This window comes from Lactuca serriola, chromosome 4 (genome assembly GCF_051521515.1).
Source record: "Lactuca serriola cultivar US96UC23 chromosome 4, Lser_US96UC23_V15, whole genome shotgun sequence".
NCBI classification, from domain to species: Eukaryota; Viridiplantae; Streptophyta; class Magnoliopsida; order Asterales; family Asteraceae; genus Lactuca; species Lactuca serriola.
This window is the reverse complement of record NC_136411.1, coordinates 191,129,297-191,156,883: the sequence shown is the minus strand read 5'-3', so window position 1 is coordinate 191,156,883 and position 27,587 is coordinate 191,129,297. Positions and strand designations below refer to the sequence as shown.

Genomic DNA, 27,587 nt, shown 5'->3' with positions numbered 1-27,587 from the left:
CTTTTAACGATCTTGAGTTGCTAACATTCTTTCCCTGATTATTTTCAGTTGTTCAGCAGGTTGATGGACTATCTCCGGTCCCATAAACTGCTTTTCCCCAGCCTCAAGCCAACAAGACGGCGTACGACACTTCTGTCCGTACAAAGCTTGATAAGGTGCCATCTTTATGCTCGAGTGGAAACTATTATTTTAGGAAAATTCTATTAAAGGTAAATGTTCATCCCAGTTACCTAGGAATTCCAGGGTACATGCTCTTAGCATATCTTCAAGTGTTTGTATCGTTCTTTCGCTCTGACCATGAGTCTGTGGATGGTAAGCTGTACTTAAACACAACTTAGTACCCATTACCTCTTATAGACTTTTCCAAAATTGCGACGTGAAACGACTATCACGATCTGATACAATTGTTAGATGAATACCATGAAGTCTCACAAGTTCCTTCACATAAGCATTCGCAAGCTTATCCATAGACCACTTTTCCTTGGCTGCTATGAAGTGTGCACTCTTGGTGAAACGATCCATGACCACCCAAATCATGTCGTGACCGCTCTTTGTCCTGGGTAGTTTAGTGACAAAATCCATTGCGATGTCTTCCCATTTACCCATAGGTACAGGTAAAGGTTCTAAACTCCCATATGGTTTCTGATGTTGTGCCTTAACCCTTGCACAAGTCACATACTCGGCCACATACTCGGCCACATACTTTGCAACATCAAGCTTCATCGTCGGCCACCAGTATTAGGGTTTCAGGTCCTTATACATTTTAGTGTTATCGGGATGAATCAAGTACATGGTCTTGTGAGCTTCTTCCATCAGAAGATCTCTGACTCCTCCTGTCTTGGAACACCTTCAGTCCATGACTGTTTATACCGAACACCAATGTTTTGCCCAAACGTTCATCCTTTCAGTCATTCTTCTCTGAAGCTTCCTCTTGAGATTTATTTATACTTTCCACAATTGTTGAGACAACTTCAATTCTCAATGCTCTTGGCCTTTTTCTTTCAAGATTGACTTTCCGAATGAGAGAATCAACAACGATGTTAACTTTACCGGGATGGTAAAGTATCTCATAGTCGTAGTCCTTAAGTAACTCTAGCCAGCGTCGTTTCCTCATATTCAACTCTTTCTGACTAAAGAGATATTGGAGACTCTTATGATCTGTGAAAAGTTTGCACTTCGTGCAATAGAGGTAATGCCTCCATATTTTTAGAGCAAAAACTACCACTGCCAACTCCAAATCATGAGTCGGGTAGTTGTTTTCATGCTCTTTCAGCTGTCGAGATGCATATGTGTGACAACCCAAAATTTCCATTCTGAACAAACCATATCAAGCCAATAGAGGTTAGAACAGTTTCAATGAAATTCCAGACTTCGGGTATAAGTTTGGCAGTTTTTCACGATTTACACTTAAGGAGATATCAGGAGAGTGGATGCACTAGGGTTTTGTGCAACACTGTTATTCCAACACTCTGTTATATTAGAAATCATTTCAGGAATAAAAATATTTTCTGCCAAAAATATCTAAGGACTATAAATAGAATTCTGAACCAAATTCATTCGTTATTCGCATTTCCATCTAGAGAAAAGCCATTTTCTCTCTCACAGATCTTCGGGTTTTTATCCCAAATCGTTAGTACCTCTCTCTAGTAGTGTTATATAGCTTAAAATGTGTTCATAACATAGATTACATAGCTAAATCACTAGATTTAGGAGTTTACTCCCCAAGGTGTTCTTGGGCGGTAAACTCCCGAAACAATGCCTAGCCTTTCCCCCGAGATATACTACTGCCTTAGGCTTGTTTATAAGTGTATATGGGACATGAAAACATCAAAGAAACACAAATGTTTGGGTGTTCACGGCCCAAGAGGATCTTGGACCGTGAACTCCAAAATCTTGGACAAAAGGGTGCTTTTAAGGCACCTAAAGCATTGGACATTTACATAGAATTGTTCTCACTTAATTAAAGGACTAAAACACATCAAAATCACCCCTTTAAGTGTGTTCCCGGCCCTAATAAGGTTATTGGGCCGTGAACATCAAACAAAGGCACCAAAGTGTGCCTAAGGCCTTCATATGCTTGGAATAAAAGTCTAGAGCCTATACCACTTGTGCAAGAGACTTGAAAGCAACAAAAACACTCATCCTTAAGAGTTTACGGCCACAAACTCTAAGGTAAATGGCCTTAGGGCCGTAAACTCCTCAAAGGAGTGTTTCTATGCCTTAAACCCTTCCAAGGACTTAACCACCAAGTTGGAATAATTCTAGGGATTATTTAACACCTTAAAACAACCAAAGACATTGAGTCTTGGAGTTTACGACCGTAAACTCAAGAGTTTACAACCGTAAACTCCATGTGTGATGGTATATGGAGAGTAAACTCATATATGGGGTCCTTTGGAACCCTAAATACAAGTGCCATGTCCCACAATAGTTTAGATGCAATCCTTAGGGCTTAAAACACTTATATAAAGTGTTTATTATGTCTAGGATGTCTTAACATTATCAATTAGTAACTTAAGACTAATTGAGTGCATATATGTGTGATTATATGTTCATTAAGATCGTAGTGTGTGTACAAGTCCTCACTTGACACCTAACAATCCTACACCGTCCAGTTCATCCGAACCACTCACAACAGGTGAGTTCATACCCCTAATCAATGTTTTAAATGATTTTAAATGCTTTAATGGGGGGTGGAAAACAAGTAGAAAACAGCATGTTATTAAATCATCTATATGTATTTTATAACTGTGTTTTCATTAAACAGATTTCACATACTACAAAAATGTGATGCATGAAATGGTTTTCTATCTTTAAAAATACTTTGTTATCAAATGTATTACTTTTGAAATGTTGATCAAAATGACATCAAGTCACTTTTATATTTGTTCAAAACCCTTAAATGTCTTACAAAACCATTTTACATTCTTGAACTAAACTATGCATATACACTTATATTCTTATATATGTATTGATGTTATAGTTTACATCTGTCATTTAGTTTCTCACACCCTTGAGTAGTAAGAGTGTATAAACCTACTTGAACAACCAATTACCTTTCAGTTAACTATCATAGGGATAGTTAGAAGATATCAAACATTATTCCTATTACAGAAAATCACACAAGAGTCAGTTCATTCATGAGTCTTTACTAGTACATTACCTGATACATGAGTACCTTTACATATGCTTACATGATACATGAATACGCTTACATGAACACATTACATGAATACCTTTACGTAGATACAATTACCTGTGTATACTTATAGGAATACTTGAAACTCGATTCGTGGAGATGATTTATTAGTATTTTCAGTAAATCACCCAGCCCATCCCAGTTCAACGGGAGTCAATTACAGTATTAACCATTCCTGGAACCTACTGTTCGCTACAGAGGTTAACTGGACAATCTTCGGATGTTCATTAGGTTATCTATTTCGCTTATCGCGATGTAGAGTCAGTTACGGGACTAACCATTCCTGGAACCTACTGTTCGCCACAGAGGTTAATTGGACAATCTTCGGATGTTGATTGGGTTGTTATTACATATATTAGGAGACAGTTACGGGACTAACCATTCCTGGAACCTACCGTTCGCTACAGAGGTTAAGTGAACAATCTTCGGATGTTCATTAGGTTATTTACTTCGACTACAACGATGTGAAGTTAGTTATGGGACTAACCATTCCTGGAACCTACTGTTCGCCACAGAGGTTAATTGAACAATCTTCGGATGTTCATTAGGTTATACCTTTTGCTTCAGTGATGTCGTGTTAACCCTGGTAATCCAAGGGTAATACTTACATGATTATATTTTTCCTATTTACTTTATTTTGTGATATATTCACATAAACAATGAGTTATACTAAGCACTTTTAGTACTAGTCAATAGAAAGGAAAAGCTATCATTTTACTTACAAAACATTCGGGTCTTGGTAGAAGACTACATTATCATAACAAAACATTCGGGTCTTGGTAGAAGACTACATTATCATAACAAAACATTCAGGTCTTGGTAGAAGACTACATTGTCATAACAAAACATTCAGGTCTTGGTAGAAGACTACATTGTCATAACAAAACATTCAGGTCTTGGTAGAAGACTACATCTCAAACTAATAGAAAATAAGGGATTTTCTAGGGCTTTTCATACTTACATCAACATTTTCATTTAAAGGTTTACATAACTTTTAAAATAGCTTTTCAAAGCAAGTCAATGACACTTAAATAATTATGAATTCACCAGCTTTAAAGTTGATACTCTCTTTCAAAATAACTTGTATTCTCAGGTCATCAGTAGACAGGTACGGTGGCTAGGTTTTGAGAAGACGGAGTAGACAAGTCTCGTCTTTTATTTTGATTATATATTTTTGGTTTCTTATTACAATGAAAGAACACATGTATTAAAACTTTACTTATAATGCAATGGATGATGTTGTTGCTTGTTTACTATTTTACACTGTTGTGATACTGTACATGACGTCCTCCACCCCTGAACATTTCCGCCGTTCGTGGTTTTGGGGTGTGACAATATGCAATCACTTTATCTCTTTGGGTCAAAACACAACCCAATCCAACCCCAGACGCATCACTATAAACAGCGAAGTCTTCAACTCCATCGGGTAGAAAAAGAATCGGTGCCTCACATGGCTTCTTCTTTAGCTTCTCAAATGCTTCTTTATGTTTATCATTCCAAGCATAAGCAGCTCCTTTGTGGGTCAAAGCTGTTAATGGACTAGCGATCGAAGAAAAGCCTTGGATAAACCTTTGGTAATATCCAGCTAAACCTAAAAAGCTTCGGATCTCCGTGGGAATTTTCGGTTGTTCCCACTTCATCACAGCTTCAGTCTTTGCTGGATCAACCATTATCCCTTCTTGGTTGACCACGTGACCCAAGAATTGGACTTCTCGAATCCAAAAATCACATTTGGGGAACTTAGCATACAACTTCTCCTTCTTCAAGACCTCTAACACTTCTCGCAAGTGTCTGCCATGCTCCTCTTGGCACTTCGAGTAGATCAGAATGTCATCTATGAACACTATCACAGATTTATCTAGGAACGGATTACGAACCCTGTTCATTAAATCCATGAATGCTGCTAGAGCATTGGTTAGTCCAAACAACATAACCAAGAACACGTAGTGTCCATATTGCGTTCTGAATGCAGTCTTCTCTATATCCTGCTCTTTCACCTTCAGCTGATGATATCCTGACCTTAGGTTGATCTTTGAAAAATAGATTGAACCTTGTAGTTGATCGAATAGGTCATCAATCATTGGCAATGGATATCTATTCTTTATTGTTTCCTTGTTCAGCTCTCTTAATCGATGCACATTCTCATACTTCCATCTTTCTTCTTCACGAATAACACCGGAGCTCCCCAGGGTGATGAACTAGGTCTAATAAAACCTTTGTCCAATAACTCTGAAGTTGCATCATCAACTCCTTCATCTCCATCGGTGCTAATCGATAAGGTGCTTTTGCTATTGGCGTCGTCCCTGGTAACAAGTCGATACGGAATTCTACTTGTCGATCAGGCGGTAATCCGGGAAGATCTTCAGGAAATGCTTCCGAATAATCACACACGACAGGAATGCGCCGCATCTCCTTTTTCTCCTTCTTAGCATCAATCACAAATGCTAGATACGATGTACATCCTTTGGCCAAACACTTTCTGGCTTTCATCAATGAAATGATTCTAGAATTTAATTATCTCCATACACCATAAACGACTCTTTCCTAGGCAGGTTTACTTTGACTATCTTCTTTCTGCACAATATCTCGGCGTCATTGGCGCTAATCCAATCCATTCCCAAAACGATGTCGAAACCTTTAAGTTCGATAGGAAATAAATCCTTGTGCAACTTATTCCCATTCAAGTCAATTAATATGTTTTTCATATGATGGCTAATAGGTACAAACTTGTCACTAGCAACTTCGACTAATAAAGCATTATGTAGTCTATCGACAGGCAAAGCTAGTTTTCTACCAAATTCATGCGAAATAAAGGAGTAGTTGGCTCCAGAATCAAATAAAGTTTGGGCAGGCAATTTGTTTACGAGAAAGGTACCTGAAGCGACATCAGCTTCATCTTTAGCAGCTTCCAGTGTCATCTGGAATGCTCTCACCTTCGGCTTTGGAAAAATGTTGGGTTTTGCTGCCTCCTTCTTCTTCGGACAATCTCTCGAGATGTGCCCCTTCTCACCGCAACCATAGCAAACTTTCTTGGTGAGGGTGCATTCATTTGCATAATACCCTGACTTTCCATATTTCAAGCATGTGGCTTCCCCGCCACATTTCCCATGATGTTTCTTCTTGCATTTGTTGCATCATTTCGCTTCACCTCCTCCACTTCCTCTTGAACTAGACTTCGAGAATTTACCCTTTTTGCTGGACCCCGAGGGTCCATCAATTTTCCTCTTTTCACCAACCTATGACCTCTCCAGACCTTTCTCCCTGATCTGGGTCTCAACATTTCTAGCAGCCCAGATGGCCGCTTTCAATGTGGTTGCTTGCTTAACCATTGGACCATAGTTCGTTGGTAGTCCGAGGGAAAACTTATTGACCTTAGAGAGTTATGTTGGTACTAAATATGGGATAAGCTTATCTTTTCTGTGAAACTAGCAGCATATTCAGTAACGCTCAATTTCCCCTTCTTCAAATTCTAAAACTCATTATTGATTTCCAGAAGGTCCTGTTCGAAGCAATATTGCAGTTTCAGTTGTTCCACAAAGTCTTCCCAAGACATTTTGCTCGCTTCTCCCTTGGGCATAGAGTCAACCAACAACTTCCACCAACTCAACACGCTAGATTTTAGCAGAGGGATCGCAAGAGCGGTCTTTTGCCTATTGCTGAATTCGCAACTTTCAAACATTGGCTCCATTTCGGAGATCCAGTCCATAACTTGCACCGGCGTCGGGCATTCAGATAGACGTGGTGGTTTAGATGCCATGAAATCCTTGTATTTACACCCACGCCCATCATTTCCTCCATCCTAGTTGTTGTGTCTAACCACCGGTGGGTTGGCTTGACCAACAGTTCCCCTGAAGTTTTCTCCCTCCGAGTTCCCTCCATTCTCCTCGGGCTCTTCCACTTGAATTGACATTTCTTCACGATTCTACCTAAGAAGACGTCTTGTTTCTTCCATCTGACGATCCAACATCGTCTGGATCATCAATTGTACACCAGCCATTGTTATCGGCTCAGGTGTTGCTGCTACAACATGTATTTGCTCAATCACTGGTATTTAATTCCTGTTTTCATCAGCATTTCCAACTCCACTCCTCGTTCTCACCATTCTTGATCTATACACCGAATAAGGTGAATTTTAGATCCTCATTCACGTTAGATATTCAAATCATCCTTATTACTCTGAAACGTTTACATGCTAGTTCTAAATTCGTAGACGTACGCTTAGAATCCTACACACATAAGGTTTCCAGATCCGGTCGGCAACAGACCATTGATCTGAACAAATAATATCATATATGGCAAACATATATCATTTAGCACATAAATGCATTTTAGGCAATTTTCCTAAACTAAACTAGTGCTCGTGTCTAAAATATAACAGACACATATCTCACAACTTCACTTAGCATTCTAAGTTTAAGTCTACAAATCCTAAAAATTCCGAGTTCGCTTAAATAAATGCTCTGATACCAACTGTGACATCCCTAAAATCACAGCCAGAAAAGACCGGTTTCATTTATGCTTTAAAAATAATTTCGGAGTAAATCCTTTTGATTTAAAAGAGTTGCGGAATTTGTTCCCAAAAACAAAATATGATAAATTAATATTTACTAAAGCATTTCATAAAGAAATGTATTTTCATTATATAATCAAAACTCGGGATGTCATGTTCCGATACAGACCAAAAAGCATAAACGACATATTACATGCCATACAACAATTATATATATATATATATATATATATATATATATATATATATATATATATATATATATATACAGGCTCATAAACAAAACAACTTGATGATTCATCCATCTTATGCCCTCACACCACTTCCTATAATACAAACAAACTGAGTGGGTCAGGCTTGGGAGCCTGGTGAGCATATAGGGTTTTCAACCCACAATAAATAATTATATTTAATTTCATCAACCAACTATAACCTGATTACCCATTCCCGTTATCCTCACTTTACGTCCCTAAAACAACATCTATTACAAGGGACCTAATCTAGGATTTTCATCGGGACAGACATTACTGCAAGGGGTTTCCTCAGCAATAGATGTCCTCAAGGCAACCATGAGGAGGATAGAGTACACCGGTGAACACATCGTTCACAACACCTACAGGTTATGAACCTTCTAGCATTCCACAAGACTGTCTAGAAAGAGTCCGTGGTCATCATCCATACTCCGCTAGATGACTAGGTCGACAACAACAACATCGAGACCTCTCATCAGTTTATCACACATCAACTATCTACCCATGATTTACCCCAACATTTTAGTAGATAATATATATATATATATATATATATATATATATATATATATATATATATATATATAAACATACATATACAACTTTAAATCATGTATAATATATCCATTCAATACTCAATCCAGATAACAGATAATATGCAACACATAACACGTATTATTATAGAGATACTTCATATCTATGTGTTAGAAGAAAGTAAATACACACTCACTTGATCAGAAGATGATCGGACAACACTACGGCTTTAAAAGTAGTATTCTTCGGTGAAACTAGATGATCTTCACACACCAGGCTTCTCGCAGGCAGAGCTTCGGTTCAGAAACTCTTTTCTTCTCGGGATCTTCGGGCTTCGGGACTCGTTTCGGGTCTTGGGATGATACCGGGGCTTTGGGGGGTTAAAATTGGGCTTAGAGAGAGTATCGGGGTGAGAGAGTAAGGGAGGAGCAACCAAAATCGGCTGACCCTTGATTTCTATTTATAGGGTGAATTTTCTGGGTTCACGTCGTGAGTTTCTAATGCTCACGTCATAGGGCTTGATTGTCACTGCATGCGTCACTCGTCCACTTGGGTCTGCCAGCTCCAGAAGGGTGAAATCTCTGAATTCACATCGTGAACGCAGTGTTTACGTCATGAACTCTGACATAGTACTGGGTTTCGTGCCCTGAACTTCAGAAATTCACAACTTTCGCATATGAGCTCCATTTTTGACGTTCTTTATATCCACGCGTAGGTGAGATTATGCTTTACAAATCTCGTTTAGACTCCATTGGCTAATTTTGAATTTATTTTTAATATATTATAAATATATTACTTTTATATTATTCTTAGTAGGCCGAGACAGGAAAATTCCGTTATAAATTCATAACTTCTTCATCTGACGTCCGTTTTTGCCGATCTTTTTATCGTTTCAGTACTATCGATGAGATCTTCGATTAACATTTACATTGTTTCGGCTAAAAATCACTCGATATTAAATCAAGGATTCGGGCCGCATACTGCTAAGTCGAAACTTCAGAAAAATCATAACTTACTCATACAAGTCAGATTTGGGCATTCTTTTTATGCACGTTCTCGGTTTAACGAACTCTACAACTTTCATTTAGATCACTAAGGCTAGATATCTCTCTATCTTAATTTCATATTTTTCGTCATTCAGTGTCGTGCCGGTTCTGTCGCGAGACTTTGACAGATCATAACTTCTTCGTTTTAACTCGGATTTCGGGGTTCTTTATATATCTGCAATCCTTATTTCAACCACTACAACTTTATGTAAAGATGTTGGGCTTATCTAACATTTCATTATGACGCTCATTTTATTCTTAATTCATTAAATTATAACAATTAAGAAAATAAACACATAATTCACCTGATTCACATAATGCTCAAATATTTCATCATTAATACTTCAAAAATGTTACAAATGTTAACCTATACTGTTGCATCAATAATTATGCCTAGCCTAGAAACGCGGGCGTTACAAAGATCATTAGGGTTTTAACCTTAGAAACCCTAATTCACTTGCTTAGGCCTTAAGCAATCCAATAATCCTCTTGAAAGGCCCTTGGACAAAATCTTCATGGACCTTCACAAAGACTTCATCCATACCTAATTAATATGGATCATTAGCCCAAACTATAAGTATTACTGATTCACCTAATCAGTCCCCGGTAATTTAATCAGTCTCTTTTGATCACTAAATTAATTCCAAATTAATTCTTGATCAAAACTAATTAAATTATATGATTTCTTAATTAATATATTATTCTTATAATATATTAATTACTCATAATTAAACTCTTTCTTCAGTATCCATCCTATCAAATTGCTATGGTGAAGGCAACCCAAAAGGACCATGCTACTATCAGGTCAAGTACATACCAATTATAGTATGGGCTTAGACACCAAATCCAACAATAACTCCTCAGTCAAGATAATGTGAGAAACTATAATGAGAACATTTTATTAAGATCATGAGATTTACATAATGAATCCATGAGAGGTGGTTGTACCTTATTGTGTAAAAGATTTACATAAGTGAGAATTCTGATTGAGATCATAGACTTACATGATTATTTCATGTAGGCGATTGATAGACTTGCATGATTGTTCTATGAGAGGTGCTAAGATCATTTCATGTAGTCGATTGAGACTTACATGTTTAGACACATGACAGGTGATTGGGTTTACTCACGAAGACAATATTTTTGATTAAGTCTTTGAGAGTTTATGAAGCCTAATCCTAATATGAGATCTAATATGATTAGTTTGAGTAACTAATATGAGTAAATGATGTTAATTCGAGTAATCAACATGAGTAGATGATATTGATCTAAGTGATTCAATTAATTGATATGAATGATTGATTTTGATTAAGATTGATTAATATGAAAATTTTATTTAAGTAACCAATGAATTCGAGTGAAAGATCAAAGCAAATAATATTAACTTGAGTAATTGACTTAATGAAATTGAGAAATTGATCAGAGTGACTAATCTAAGTGAATGAGAAAAATAATTGATCTAAGTAACTAATTCGAATAGTTCGATTAATTAATTCAAATATCAAGAGTAATTAATCTAAGTAATTTATGTGCATATGAGTAGATTACCTATACTAGGATTTTATAGCCTAAGATGCTTGATTCAGCCTTATTTCATGTTCCTTGTGTGGTTGTGGGCTTACGGTAGAATCAAATATTTGAATGTTTATCTAATATGACGTTATGTACAATCGTGATGCATACACCTAGCAACTACAACAAAAATGTCTATCGTAATTGATCTAAGAAATTGTAAGTTACCAAAGAAACAATTTCATAATTGAGTATCTAAAAGGGGTCTAGAGAATAATCAGTTAAAATGATCAATTAATAATTTGAGTAAATAATTTTACCAAATTGATTATATTGAATTGAGTGAACGATCTGAGTGATTTAGTGAGATTGAATAGAATGCTTGATATTGATTAGAGCGATTGATTTGAGTGGTCGATTAATCTGAGTAATTTAAGTGATTCAACTGAGTGACTTATACTGATCGAAGAGATAGATATGAACAATTTATATTGATATGAGCAACTGAAATTAATCTAAATAATTGATATTGATCGAAGTGATTTATTAGAGTAATTAATTTGAGTCATTGATTTGAGAGATTGACCTAGTGATAGGAGAAATTGAATTAAACAATGGATATTTAATTACAGTCATCTGAGTGATTAACCCAAGTGATTTGAGTGATTTTTAGATATTCGAGTGGATTAACTACATTGTAAGTACCACAAGGAATAACAAGATTAATTTGACTATTATGAGAACTGGTAAAACAATTGAGAAATGAGTGATAGTAGTTGATATGTGATTCTCCATGGATCAATATGTGGAGTGATTAATCGATATTCATTATGTGATAGACTTAATAAGTTTCTTGTTTATATATTTGATAATTAGTGATATACTCGTAACTTATAAAGTGAGTCGTAAATCGATTACCAAACAATAAATGAGAAAATGCTAAGAGAAAATATCCGACTTTGAGTGATAATACGTGAACTACTTCTAGTTGAGAATGAGATGATTAATATTTTGAAAAATAGTAGGAATATAGATTGATCTTGATATTTTAGAAAAACGTTAATGATTAAGAGGAGTATCGATTTGTAATGGTTAGACTAATTTCCCCATAAATTCAAATCGATCATTACCAAAGAGTTAGATAAAAAGGATAGTAAATTAAAGATGCAAGACATGTCTAAACATATGAGAAATATGTGAGTTGTTTAAACTAAGAGGAGGCGTGAGAAAATAAGAGTAGAGAAAATTTTGAATACATGTAAAAGATGTGTTTTTAGTTGAATATAAAGAGAAACGAGATATGATGTTGAGTCCTTTTGTAGTAAAAGTTTGAATAACATCTTTAACGAGAAACATATGATAAATGGAGATGAGAGAGTAATTATAGTTTGAGACTATGGCTAATGAGTTATTGAAGAATATTTAAGAGAAAGATTAATTTAAATTACTTGCGAGTATTTCATAACACAAGAAAAGATATTTAGTTCATATACCCTTACTTAACAAGATTCCGAGGAAGAAATCTTATTAAAAGGGAAATAACTTGTAATACCTATCTTTCGTGACTATGTACCACTTTAGAAGGTATAAAATGATATAAGACGATTAGGTGAAATAAATCTTGGATATAAATAATGTCGAAAATGGAGTTCATATAAGAAAGTTAGGGTCGTCTAAAGTTGAGATGAAAGTACTGTGCTATTTTGAGAAAGTCAATTGAAGTCAAAGTCAACAGTCAGCTTTTAAACACCACGACATGGTCGTAAGTTTGCGACGACACGGAAATGAGTGAGTCATAGGCACATGTGTTAATCAGACATCAAAATGTGGCAATTTGATTCCCACGACATGGCACAATTCGAGTCACTGAGACATGTGAAATGAGAGTGGGCACATGGAAAATGATGGATTCTATTGACCATCACGACGTGGCGAATATATGACGATGACGTGGCGATGCCCAGAGTATGAATGTAAGCATCTCGTGTGATTTGAGGGAGTTTTGGCATACCGTATCGGATAAGCTGCTCGGGAGTCCTTTGCGGGAGATTACTACGTGAAGTTATATTGTTTTACGGATGATATAGAGTCGAGTTGCGGGACACACTGAGGTATATTTCACCCGTTAAATCATATTTATGATATTTGATTATTATTAAGATTTAATAGACCTGAGTGTATTCTGGGAGTTCGTGAAAGGGTGCTGCTATGAACTCGTTGGTAAGATTAGTAGGTAAATCTTAAGATTAAAGATTTAGTTGAAACTGTAAGGGTTATAAAGCCTAATAATTGAGAAATACTCGTTATGAGAGATTTAGCTAATAGCTTACAGGTTAAGCCTATTATGATAATATTATGAGATTTCATTAGTTTGGTGACAAGAGGTCCCTGATTGTAACATCCATAGAATTCAAGCCAATTTAAACTTTTCAAAAACAACCCGGTTTCATAAAGTTATTACAAAAAGGTTTCCAATACAATTATTTTCAGAGTCTTCCCAGAAACATATCATAAAACATAATCATGAGGAGCGGTACGATCACGCCTTTGCCTTGCCACGGTCTCCTGAAGAACCTGAAAAATATTAAACCACAACTGTAAGCCCGAAAGCTTAGTGAGATACCCCCAAAATACCAACCACATATACCACGCATAACATAACACAACCAAACAGAACAGCCATGCACTTCAGGTCTACTATGTGACTGATCCGTTGCACCAGGCCTTCAGCCCACCTGGTCCACCCTCCGAGTCTAGCAATATCCATCGAGTCTGCAGTGTGGTTGGTCCGCCCGCACCGGGCCATCAACCCACCTGGTCCACTCTCTGAGTCTACAGTATGACCGGTCCGCCCGCACCGGGCCTTCAGTCGGCCTGGTCCATTCTCCGAGCCTGGGTACGTCTGGTCCACCCTCGTGGGGTCTACAGCCTATCCGGACCGCTCGTTGGGCCTTCAGAATATCCGGTCCGCCCTGGGTATGTTGGCCTACAGCACAAAGCAGGACCCACCTCAACCCAACCCCAGTTAACCAACCATGTGCACATAAACATATAATCATATAGCAATTCACAATTAATCAATCAATCTAGCAGATCACATACATAGCCCATCCCTACCAGGATACCGACCTAACCGGTCACTAGCATAGCATCATCCTATAATCCAGGATACCGACCCTAACCAGGTCTCTATCACATACCATCCTAACTACCAGGATGCAACATAGCAAAGCAATAACATAACAACAAACTACTCGGATTTCCATCCGATAAAGGGTTGGCCTTGGTGGCGTAGACCCTATCGATATAGTGAGGATAACTCACCTCGCAACTGTCGACTGAAAAGATAAGACCGAGTTGCCCCGACCACTGACACGATCTCCACCACTAGCCAACACCAACACTGAACTCAAAACAAATGCCAAAAATTATCAAAATGACCCTGGAAGTCAACTGGTCAACCCTTGGTCAAAGTCAAAGTCAAAGTCAAAGTCAACCTCCTGACTGACTCTACTCGCCGAGTCACCCCGAGACTCGCCAAGTCCCACAACTCTGAGTCCCCTCGCACTCAACTCACAGAGTCCTCGAATCACCGATTCATGGCTCAACCAGAAGAAGGTTAGGACCTCACGACCAGACTCGTCGAGTCCAAGGCTATCTTCAACCAACTCGCCGAGTTGTTCTTCCAACTCGCTGAGTTCCTGCCCATCTTCAAGCAACTCGTCGAGTACACCTTTGTGACTCGCCTAGTACCTCTAGATCTTAATCCATACAGAAGCTTTCCAGGCCATGCAGATGATCCAAACCATAGATCTACCCTTCTACAACCCATCCATCACGTAAAGTAGCAAACTTTACGTGATTCCAAAGAGATCTAAGCATAATACACTCTTGGGCTAGGGTTTGGGACAAAGTGGCTTCACCAATCACTCAAGAACAGGGACTTTAATGCACTCTAGTCCTTCTCCATTCCAGATCTGAGGTAGCATCCTCAGATCTAACCTCCAAACTCAACATATCACAAGCTATTCTTCCCAAAATGATGAATCTAGATGCACAAAAGCTCAAACAGCAGATTATTACCTCAAATGAAAGCTCCAACTGATGAATAAGCTAAATCTCTGCAAATCCCCTTGCTCCAACCTTCTTGCTCTTCGATTTCTCTCCAAGATTCCCTCCTCAAAGGCTCCAACCTCTCACAAGGAAAGCTCACACAAAACTAGGGCTTCTGGAACTCAAAGGGAAGGCAAAGAGGCTGGGCAGGATATCATGTCCTTTATATAGGGCTCAACCCCCGGGATTAGGGTTTTTTCCACACAGTACCAACTCACTGAGTCCAGCCGCCGACTTGCTGAGTTAGACACTTCACACGTGACCATAATCGCGACCCTACTCGCTGAGTCCACCCATGGACTCGCCGAGTTGCCCTTTCACATTTACACTTTGAACCCTGAACTTGCACTCCTGAACTCGGGATGTTACACTGATGGTAGCTAGTAGTGAGTTATAAAATTTTTTGAGAAACTTTTTATTTAATGATTTGGTGCTACCACATGACGAGCTAATAGGCAGTGAAGTATTGAAACCAATATTGGAATTAGTCTTTTAACTAGCCAGGTGAGTAACACTACTCTAACATCTATTAATGTACTATCTTTGTTATACATTACATGATTCACATGATTAATTGTTAAAGAGAAATTAATTTATATTTGAGAAGTCGATTATTCTGAAAGATAAATATTTGATTGATGTGATAGATTACAACTAAGAGATATAATACGTTAAAAGATAGATTATTTATGAGTAATTGCTTATCTTAGATTTTTGATATGGAGTACATGAAATTTATGATATCTGTGATATGCAATGTACGAATTGTACAGAGATTTAAACAAATTGATTTTTTTGAGAAATTATTCATTTGTATGAGTTAGAACATTAATGAGAAATACTCTATATTTGATAGATTAATTAGAATCAAAAGATAGATCATGATTGTTGGATTAGTAATGAACAAGAGACAGATTAGGATAAAGAGATTAATTCTCATTGAAAGAGATAGATCTTAATAGAGAGATTTTGTTAATAATGAGAAATATAGATTATGATAGTGAGAGATATTGATAAATTAATTTTTACTGAAAGATAGATCATAAGAGAGAGAGAGAGAGAGAGAGAGAGATCACTAATTGAGAGATTGATCGTAATTGAGAAATAGATTAAAGACCAAGAGATAAATTATTGACTGAGGGATAGATTATGAATAAGAAATAGATTATCACTGAAAGGTTGGTTATGATAATACCACTAGTTATATAAATTAATTGTTACATAAGTGGGAAATAAGTTATAATGTGATTTATATGATTTATCTGATTATGTTTTAGTAGTTTTTATTCACTAAGCCGTGATCAGGTGGAGGGAATCACTACAAGAATAAGGATCTATAGACACCAGATCTATAGCGACGACAAATGTCGTCATTATAGACACCCTAAAGAGAAGACATGTCGTCTCCATAGAGTTTAGAATTTTCTTTTGCCGTTTGCTACTATAGTGGTCTCAACATGTAAAGTGGGTAAAAAAGGCGCGTTTTAGGGAAGGGTATAGGGACGACTTGTCGTCCCCGTACTTTTCTAAGCCTTAAATCAGCAAACAATCTCCTTTGTTTCATTCACACACACACACACACACACACACACTCAATTATCAGTATATCTCTCTGTCTCTCACTCTAGATCGGAGATTCTCCCCCTCCCTAATTTCAACCATTATCTTCTCCTCTGGCAACTTCCTCACCTTCGTCCTATCTCTGTAGATTCTCATGCTAATTTTCAAACACCACCATCGGGATCAATAACTACTATTAGTTTTAACCGATTCTGAATACCGGCTTCCTTTTCACATCCGGTTACGAATTCTATCAAATACAAGCCCTAATCCAGCTACCAGGTTAGTAAGTCTCTGTTTGAAACTGTAATTGAGGTGTATGTTAGCAATTTTGTGTTTGAAACTAGAATTGGGATATAGGTAAACAATGATGATAACGAACAAACTCAAATTCAATACATATTTGTTTTCAATATTGATTTGTACGTTTTCTTTGGCGGAAGCAAGGTTATTGTATTTTCAAATGGCTTATTTCTGAAGATTATCTGAGACCATACCAAAAATCCACGTAGGTTGTATGTGAAATATTATAGTTAAATCTCATATTTGTTTTACAAATCCCAATGACTCTGTGATCTAAACAAATTGAGCTGAATTCATGTGGATTTATTGTATGTAGAACTTATGATAAGTTACATCTTCACTAGAAGAGAAAGTTAAGCCGGATGAATTTAGCACAAGAAATTTTTAATTGAGCATTATGTTCGTGTTTGCTTATAGAAAAATTTTGGATGCTTTTTATTTTGTCTGCGGGGAGGTAGGGCTAGGGTGTTCATGTACCAAAAGGTACATCCATAAGCATGAAAACAGATGTGCAACGACCCTGCTTTCATCTTTGTAGGAATTTAACTGGGGAAATTGCTTGCAAGAGTATGCAAAAAGAGTGGTATAATTTACCATTATCTTCATATTTTTTTATGTTTTGATCATTAGATAGCATTATTAAATAGCATACTTCTCATATGAGTTGATAAGGATGCCACTCCAAAGTGTAATTGTTTCACTAATCTTGATTTCGACTTTTTTGTGCAATTCAAAATGAGGAGGCATTAGTAGATGATTTGATAGAATTTGTGGAACAAACTGTTGCTTTTCACATGAAGGTATGGACTCAGATTCTTTTTTTCATCTGTTCCTTTCTTTTGCCAACAAAATTTTCACATGAGGATCTTCCCTTAAAATGCAGTACCCTCCATCAGGGCCAAGTGGGAGGGGGCAACTTGGTAATCGTGTGACTTCTGGGCCACTTGTAAATGAGTCTACTGAAACATCATCATTCTCCCCATTGATTGGAACAATTTTTATGAAGCTGCTATAACAGATTACAAAACCGTTGAGGTAATTTGATCTTGCTTGCAGCTCCACCTCCAAATTTTATGCTAAAAAAACAATCTTGATATGGCTTTCAGGGTCGACATGCACTAGTTTATGATAATATGACATTAGTACAACAAATGAGACATGGGAGTGGGTTAATCTTCCAGAGATAATTAATACTTGATGCAAATATCACTAGAGGATAATGCAATGAGTAGACCATCACAGAATAGCAATGGAAAGAAAGGCCTAGACAATATTCAGTTAACTTTATACTGATACTCTAATAAAAGAGGTAAATTGTAGATAACTCATTGTATGTGGACAACAAACATAATAAAAGAGCATGTATGTACTTAACAGGTTCATCAAGGTAAACTACCAAACTAAATGAATCATGTTTCTATATATCATGTCGCCTATTTGTTGTTTGAAACTTGGATTTTCAGTTTCATAAATCATTTTTCTATACATGTGTACTTGGTTTGCATTTCATGGTCATTGGAAAGTATAATTTGATAGAAATAGTTTATTATGCTTTGTATGTTTCAGGTGTGAATGTGGTGATGCAATTTAGTTTTCTTGAACACACCACACCCTTTGGATACTTTAAGAGACTAGTGCACTTATCAAATTGTATGTAACTTTTAAACAATTTCAAATTATGTTGTATGTTTTGCTAAACAATTGTAAAAGATATTCAAATGTTTTGATATTATTTTATGATATTTTACGTTTTTTTAGTTAAATATACTGTTTTTGCTCTTTTATGTTTGAGAAAACTGGAAAATAAACAAAAAATAGCAGCAGAATGTAAATTCTGTACAATATCTATGGAGACGACATTTTGTTGCTATAGATCTAGATATGGGGACGACATGTCGTCCCTGTAGATCCTGCAATGGAGACGACAACCAAGGACCAACAACAACGATATCTCGTCTCTAAAAGGTATCTATGGTGACAATATTTATTGCGACGCCAAAAACGATCTGTTGCGACAGGGCTATAGCGACAAAGGCTATAGGGACGACTTGTCGTCACAGCAACCTATAGGGACGACTTCCTAACCTATAGAGACGACATTTTTTGTCCCTATAGGTCCCATTTCTTGTAGTGAATTCGTAATGGGGCAATGGGGCATGAGGTTTTAATTCGTTTGAAGGATTTACCCATGTATGAGGCCACTTGGGAAGGTTTTACTGATTCGGATTTGCGTTTTCCTGAGTTTCACCTTGAGGACAAGGTGCGTGTTTGGGAGGGGAGTAATGATACGGCCCGTATGGGTCGGTTTGATGAAGTCTACCGGCACAAGAAATAGATTTCCAGATCAGGATAATTTAAATGTTTCGTTATATTTAGTTTTTCTTTTATTTATTTTGTTTCAGATTCTGTTTAGGCTTTCCTTTTATTTAGGATTTGGTTTTGGGTAGCTTATCACGTTAGCAAGGCATTATAAATAGGGATTTATAGGGATTATTTAATTTATGCATTAAATAAAAAGTCTTTGACTATTTCTTTTAGAGAATTCCATGTTTCTCAAATCACAGGTGGGACGATTAAGGTTCTTACGTCCGGGAAGAATCTTGATCTTATTAAGAATCTATCTACTTTCAGCAGATTAACAGTTTAAAATTACCAAATATGATGATTAAGTAAAAAAGTCTGAAACTTAGAACATTAAGTTCAGGCTGAAAGAATCGACTTTAGAAATCTGATATGCAAACAATAATTAGAAACAATAATTAGAACCTAGAAGTTTTGAGCCTATGGTCAGAAAATCAAAACTAGAAACAAGAAACAAAAAAGTTATAAAAAAATCACGTCTTATGAGGTCGAGAGTGAGAATCAAAACGAAACAATCACGTCATTTGGATTCCATAGCGAGAACTCGAGACAGTGAAGAAGAGATGTCAAGAGGAGAAGACGAGAGTCATGATTCGAGAGTGAAAATCAGAAGCAAAATATCATAATAAAAATCAAATACGTCTTTGATGTCGAGAATCGAGATTCACATCTTTTGATGCCGAGATTAACAAGGAGTCAAGTACGTCGATTTGGTTACCACACGGATATGGCGCCCTAATTCATGTTATCCCAGTCTCTTATATGTGTATCCTTCCAACTTCTTTCGTTCTTTCCAAGCCAAATGTATGTTCAGTTCCTTCCAGCTCACTTAGGCTACGTTTGGCGCGCCACAGCTAGCTTATTTTTTGAGTTTTTTTTATGTTGTCGTGTCTGGTAAGCCAAAAAGTAGCTTATAAGATAGCTTTTTGAAAAGCTACTTAGACTAGCTTTTTAGGAGCTTTTTTAAAATTTTCAAAATACACGCCTTAATTAATTATAGAAACATATATTCTTAAATGTCCTTTTATGTAATTTTATATATTTCAGTTAGCTTTTCAGCTAGTTTTCCCAAACCTTATTTTTTATCAGTTAGCTTTTCAGCTAACAACCAGCTTTTCAGTTATTACGCCAAACATAGCCTAAGTTTAGTTGATTTGAGGTTGGCTAACTTGGGCACCAAAGATTCAAAGTACAAAAGTTAAATTTTTACATGTATATATACTCCAGTAATTTTGGGCTCGTTAGAAACATAGGCCATGTGCGGTCGTCCGGATTGCCTACCGTCTAGACCGAACCTTTCTATATCTTTTTACTTATATTTATTTTTGTGTTGATAGTATTGCCTATAAACTTTTGTTGTGTTACATTTTCTATTGAGATTTTGTGTAAGCAATGGTATCAGGGATTTTGTGTTATATTTTTTATAATAGTAGTATAAAGCACCTTCCATGCACCCAAAGTGAGTTTACGTATTTTATCACTAATATATAAGTTTTTATCTTTTAAGTATGTAATACTTTTGTGTTTGACAATCCTAAAATTAAATTTAAAAGTCAGCGTATTTTTAAACAAAGTCAACTCCATTGCCTACGTGATACTCCCTACCACCTCATTTTACTATCAAACTCTACCTGTGGTTTTCATAATAATCAAATAAATCAATGTTGTCATGACATATGATTCAACTCCTATTTATGCATTCTTTTATGGTATTTGGTTGTATATTTTTAAAAAGAAGTTATATTAAATTCGAAATCGTAAGTAAACTCAAATAAATATATAAATCGATTATGTAAGATGCATTTACTTTTATTTTGTTTTAATCCATAAACAAAGTTTTTCGCCTTATTAAACGCACAATTAATACATTTGACTTTTGACTTTTTAAAAACTAATTTTAAGGTCATCATTCTCTTACAGAAAGTCCACTCCATTACCTAGGTATTAGGGATGAGCATGGGTCGGTTTGGGTTGATTTTCAGCTAAAACCAAACCAAACCGTAGATAGTCGGTTTTTCGTTTTTTAAACCCATATGGGTCCGGTTTTTGCATGTCTCGGTTTTTCGGTTTTCCGGGTTGGGATTATGCGTTTTCGGTTTTAAACTGTGGGTTTATGAGCTCTTGTTTTTTTTTTTCTAGTTTTTGGGTTCACACCTAGTGAAACTACATTGTGATAAATAATATTGTATCTATTTTAAATATATTAAAATAAAGAGTACGAATTTTAGTATTTTAAAAGCATAAAAGAGTTTAAAAGATCAAAGCTTAACATCAATAACAGTTTGTTAAAAATAAACATAAAATACTAAAGGGATAAAGTCTAAAGTCTAAAACTAAAAGTTTAAAACATAATAAATAATATATATGTGGGTCGGTTCGGTTTTTATGGACGGTTTTATACGTCAAAACCAAACCAAACCGTTATTTTTCGGTTTTTGTAAAATTCAAACATAAACCGTTGGTTATTGGTTTGGTTTCCGTTTTTCGGTTTCGGTTATGTCGGGTTTTTTTTTGGTTTTCGGATCGGTTTTTGCTCATCCCTACTACGTACTATTACTTGCTAACTCAGTTTACTATAACATCTATGACTACGTGTGGCTTTAATAAAACTATTCGGAGCGGTTCCGCAAGCACCATGACAGAGCTTAGTTGGAGTATTTTGGACACGGCAAACACTGTGCCGTGATCGCGGAGACACGGAGTATGACGAACTCGGCAACATCTTGCCAACGTCCTTCAATGGTTTTTTTTTTTTTTTTTTTTTTTTTTTTTTTTTTTTTTTTTTATCGTATATAAATAATAACCACCTCAATCATTTTATACCAACAAATACTTCTTTCATCACTTCTCAAATTCCTTTAAAATGTCATTATCATCTTTCTCTTCGTCACAAAATGAGTTGCTTATTAAAGTGATGTTTGCCACGAAAATGATGAAAAGAAAACTCGATATTTTAAGCAATGTTGAAGCCGAAATTCTTGTTCGGATTGAAAGAATTGATTTGTTTCTATTGTAACTTTTAGTTCTAAGGCTTCCTTAGTTATGGTTATGTTTTGAAAATAGAATTTCTTGTTTTGTATTCTTATTTTAAATTAATGGAATTTTAAAGTTTCAATCTAAATTAAATAGTTTAAAAAAAATACATAAAATTAAAGTGCGGTACCATTCCGTGGGTATAACAAAAAAAGGTTGGCTAATGTAGCAAAAATTTATGTGCTTTTTCCATATATATATATATATATATATATATATATATATATATATATATATATATATATATATATATATATATATATATATATATATATATATATATAGAGGTTAATGCGTAAACATAAATATATTGTGAAAACGTGGAAACAAATTTCATCTTATAAAAAGTCAAACACATGTACTTTAGAAATTAAATTTATTAGCAATAAATTAAAGATAATAAGTTTGCATTAGAGGATATTATATAATATAGATTTAAAGGTAGTTTTAACAACCGTTTTCTTTTTCATATCGTTAACCACTTTTAAATTCAAGTTTTCATCATAAAAATGTCAGAAAAGCATGTTTTGCAAATATGAAACAATTTCTCATGTATCATCGACTATCATCATGTAGTTGAAAGTTTGGATGCATTCTATTCCAAAATATATGGTTGAAGTGGCACAATCTCATAGGTTTTCGTTGTTTTCACGTTTTCGCAAATTATTTGCATTTTCGCATGAATCCTCCCCTCTGTGTGTGTGTGTGTGTGTTTGTATATACACACACACACACACACACTAGTCGTTTATCCGCGCTAAGCGCCGGACGGCAAATAGTTTATTTCGAAAGATAGTGTTAATGTGATGATTAGTTTCCTTTAGACGTGAGCTATTCATTGCGGCCTTTTGGTAGACTATTTTGTATCGAATACTTCATTTCAACAGATAGTTTCTTGTTAGGTACATAGTCATACAATACAACAGAAGTTGAGTCTACATTTGGAATTCCATCTAAAACAATAGACCGATTTTACTTTCTTGTATAACATCAACTTTCATTTGTTCCAATTAAAGCATTCTACTATGAACTTCATTATTTTTTGTACTTATTTTGTTCATTTTTTTTCAATTATACAAAAACATACACACTTATTTTTTTTGTTCACTATACCAGCATACATTCATTGCAGTTATTTTTGCAGTAAGTTCAAGTACAATAACATTAGAAGGTTAACTACAACGAATAGCAATGCAGTTCCATTTTGTCGTTGAATTTCCTCCATGAAAAAAAATAGATGATAGAAAATGTGATTTTTTTGTACTCGATAGATTCATAATAGCATTAGACAATATCAAAGCTGAGTGGCGACATCAACATGGCTAATGGAGCACCGCTGTGTGGTTTGGGGTATGTGGTTAACATAAGAAATTTATGAGACAAAAGAGAGGTACAATGGAGTCAACCCAATATATAGGGATATACAGTGCGAGATATGGGGAAATCAAAATTAAAAGTTAAATCACATAATGGATCCTCTCTAAATTCACATACTCATCATAATGGAGATGAGTATAAAGTGTCTGGTCCAAAAATAGGAATTAAAACCATTTTTGCTTTGTGTGTTCCAAATTCTAAGCAAAGGAAATACGACAATAATATCTATGTGTTCCCTGAGCAATTCATCCAACCGCAACATCAGTCATGTTTTTAGTGAATTAAAGAAAAGGTTAGCATATATAAGATAATAATGAGCTTTCACATGAGTTTACAAAATAATCATGGTTTTGCAATATCCATATAACAACATGACTAAGGAGGAAACTTTCCGTTAGTGAGTGCAAGAACTTGCAAATTTTTTAAATAATTTTATATCCAAACTAAAAAAATCAGCTCTTTTAGATGCTATGTTTAACAAAGTGTAGTTCATCCTATGGTAACAACTACAATTTAATCGATTTGAGTTTTGCAAGGGATATTAAATAAACTGATGGGTTTTAGCCATAAGAACTTTCCTATGTGCGCATGCAAAACCCTAATGCTCGGATCTAGGCTTTCTAATTAAACATGCTTTGAATCCAAGACTTCTAATGGCTAATTAGGTTAAATAACAACATTGAAACAGATCTAGAATCATACCTTTGAGTTCCTTGTTGATCTTGTGGTCTTGGAGCTTCTAGAGTCACAAATGTCACTCCTCTGATGGCTTACAAACACCAATAGCAAGAAAGATGATTTAGGAGAGAGGAGAGAGAAGGAAATTGGCCAGGGTTCTCTTACTTTAGGAGAGGTGCCGATTTCCCTTGCCCATGGGATCTATTTATACTTGTAGACTCCTTAAGGGTTACAACCTAAACCCTAATTGGATAATCTTCTCTTAAGGCTATCCAAATCCTTTCCTTAGATAAGCCATGGACGAATTTAGCTATCCTTTAGCTTCTAGAATTCGTCCCTAGTATATCTATAAGGATTTTCAGTCTAAAGCTTAACTATCAAACAATTGACAGTTTATACCCCTTTATTTAATTAACCTCTTTAAGTCACCAAATTAATTCTAATTAATTCTATGACTTATATTAATCAAATAACAATATATTATTCATTATATTATTCCCATAATATATTAATAATATTTACTCTCTCTTATTAAATCATCCTATCAAGTTGCTATGGTGAAGGCAACCCAAAAGGACCATGCACAACCGGATCAAATACTTTGCCTAATATAGTTGCAGCCTTAGACACTATTCCAACAGTCTCCCACTTGGATAAGTCTAGTAACTATATGCACAAGTACAATTCGGTTTGCAATCGTAGCTCTCAAAGACGCTGTCAAACTCTGATCTAATCAATCTTGTCCTTTAGATAAGAGATCGTACAGTCCTCTGTTAGATATCATGCTGACAATCCTATGGAATGGTGAGTCAAGCATTTAGGTTTCTCGATCTCTGATTTATTTGACATAGAACTTAATCGAACACATCAATTCAGTTCTGACCGGGCCCGGCACATAAGTCAAATCAAATCATCGAGCGGCCGAGATATCGCTTTTACCTTCTTAGATAAAAGTTACAGATAAACTTCGACTTATATGCATTTACTTATTCATTAATCAACTATACACAACAATGCGTTTTATAACACCGAGTTACTGATGCGTTTTCGCATTATCAATGCACAACCAATTAACAAATAACAAACCATATATCTAGGTTTTATGACAATATGATATTATCATCTTGCGATCACCCTTTTTATATCTTATTCCATAAGGTGATTCCAGCAAGCGCGGGTTTGTTCCAATGCTCAAAACTAGTTCATAAGCACTCATGAACGTTGCAGCAACCCTTTGCTATGTCTAACACCATTTAGACAATCTACATACCAATTCATGACAATCTTCATTCATATCTACTTCCAACATATGAACGATTGTGGATAATTTGAACAATTCTATTATTCCTAATAATGTCAATTATTCCGGAAGTCAAAACATGCAAAGTGAAACAATAGTTAAACAATTAACATAAGACAGTAACATTACTCATAAATAAAACTCCTTTATTTAATAATCAAATGTTAATTACATTTATCTATTACACGTTGCTAATACTATCTAATCTATGCTAATATCATCCTTCAGCCCAATACTACTAGCATGCTGTAAGTGCTTAACCCTACTCAGTCCCTTCGTAAGCGGATCTGCTGGGTTATCTTCTGATGATATCCTCTTCATTACGAGTTGTCCTTCTTCTACACGATGTCTAATGAAGTGATATTTTCTGTCGATATGTCTTGATCTACCATGATCCCTCGGTTCCTTGGTCAAGGCAACCGCGCCTTCGTTATCACAGAAAATATCCATTGGCTCTTTTATGGCAGGTACAACTCCAAGATCACCGATGAAGTTCTTTAGCCATATTGCCTCCTTCGACGCTTCGCTCGCTGCAATGTACTCTGATTCGCACGTTGAATCAGCTACGGTTTCCTGCTTGGAACTCTTCCATGTCACTGCTCCTCCATTTAGGGTAAAGACCCAGCCCGACTGCGAACGGTAATTGTCCCTGTCGGTCTGAAAATTGGCGTCACTATACCCTTGCACCTTCAAGTCATCACTCCCTCCGAGGACTAAGAACCATTCCTTCGTCCTCCGAAGGTACTTAAGGATATTCTTCACCGCAAATCCAATGTGCTCTGCCAGGGTTCCCTTGATATCTACTAACCATGCTCAAAGCGAAGGCTACATCAGGGCGAGTACAAGTCATAGCGTACATGATTGAGCCAACTGCGGAAGCGTATGGTACTCGGCTCATTTCTGCTATCTCAGCTTCGGTACTCGGACTTTGAGTCTTACTCAACTTGGCATTACTTTGTATTGGTAATTCTCCCTTCTTCGAGTTTTCCATACTAAAACGTTTTAGTACCTTCTCTAAGTAAGTGTTCTGACTAAGTCCAATTAGTCTCTTACTTCTTTCTCTCACTATCCTTATTCCCAAAATGTAAGAAGCCTCTCCGAGGTCCTTCATAGCGAAGCACTTCCCGAGCCAGGACTTAACTTCCTGCAGAGTCGGGATGTCGTTTCCTATGAGTAATATGTCATCGACATATAGAACGAGGAAGCTTACTATACTCCCACTGGCTTTGACATATACACAAGACTCGTCTTCACTTCGTACAAATCCAAACTCTTTGACTTTCTCATCGAAGCAAAGATTCCATCTGCGAGACGCTTGCTTAAGTCCATAAATGGACTTCTCAAGCTTACACACTCTATTTGGATGCTTTGGATCCACAAACCCCTCCGGCTGAGCCATGTAAACATCCTCAGCCAACTTTCCATTAAGGAAAGCGGTCTTGACATGCATTTGCCAAATCTCATAATCATGAAATGCGGCAATAGCTAGCATCACTCTAATAGATTTAATCTTCGCAACTGGTGAGAAGGTCTCATCATAGTCAACTCCGGGAGTTTGAGTGAAGCCCTTCGCAACCAATCGCGCTTTATATGTGTGCACGTTTCCATCCACGTCGGTCTTCTTTTTGAAGATCCACTTGTACCCAACGGTCTTACATCCGGGAACATAATCAACCAAATTCCAAAATTGGTTATCATACATGGATTGGACCTCGCTATCCATTGCCTCTTTCCATTTCGCAGACTCCGGGCCTACCATGGCTTCCTTATAGCTATTAGGTTCATCAAGATTTATTAGTGTACCATAACT

General features: G+C 36.2%; 1 long non-coding RNA gene across 3 annotated transcripts; it reads left to right on the top strand.

Moving 5' to 3' along the window:
* Window positions 1–16,743: 16,743 nt before the first annotated feature.
* On the top strand, window positions 16,744–18,747 carry LOC145100487 (uncharacterized). Of its 3 annotated transcripts, none has more exons than XR_013705073.1 (4): window positions 16,744–17,828; window positions 17,912–18,063; window positions 18,135–18,337; window positions 18,595–18,747. It is a non-coding gene; the product is annotated as an uncharacterized LOC145100487 (long non-coding RNA). The 3 variants fall into 3 exon arrangements; XR_013705074.1 differs by lacking the exon at window positions 18,595–18,747 and having other exon boundaries at window positions 16,744–17,007; window positions 17,567–17,828; window positions 18,135–18,588; XR_013705072.1 differs by lacking the exon at window positions 18,595–18,747 and having other exon boundaries at window positions 18,135–18,588.
* Window positions 18,748–27,587: the final 8,840 nt, after the last annotated feature.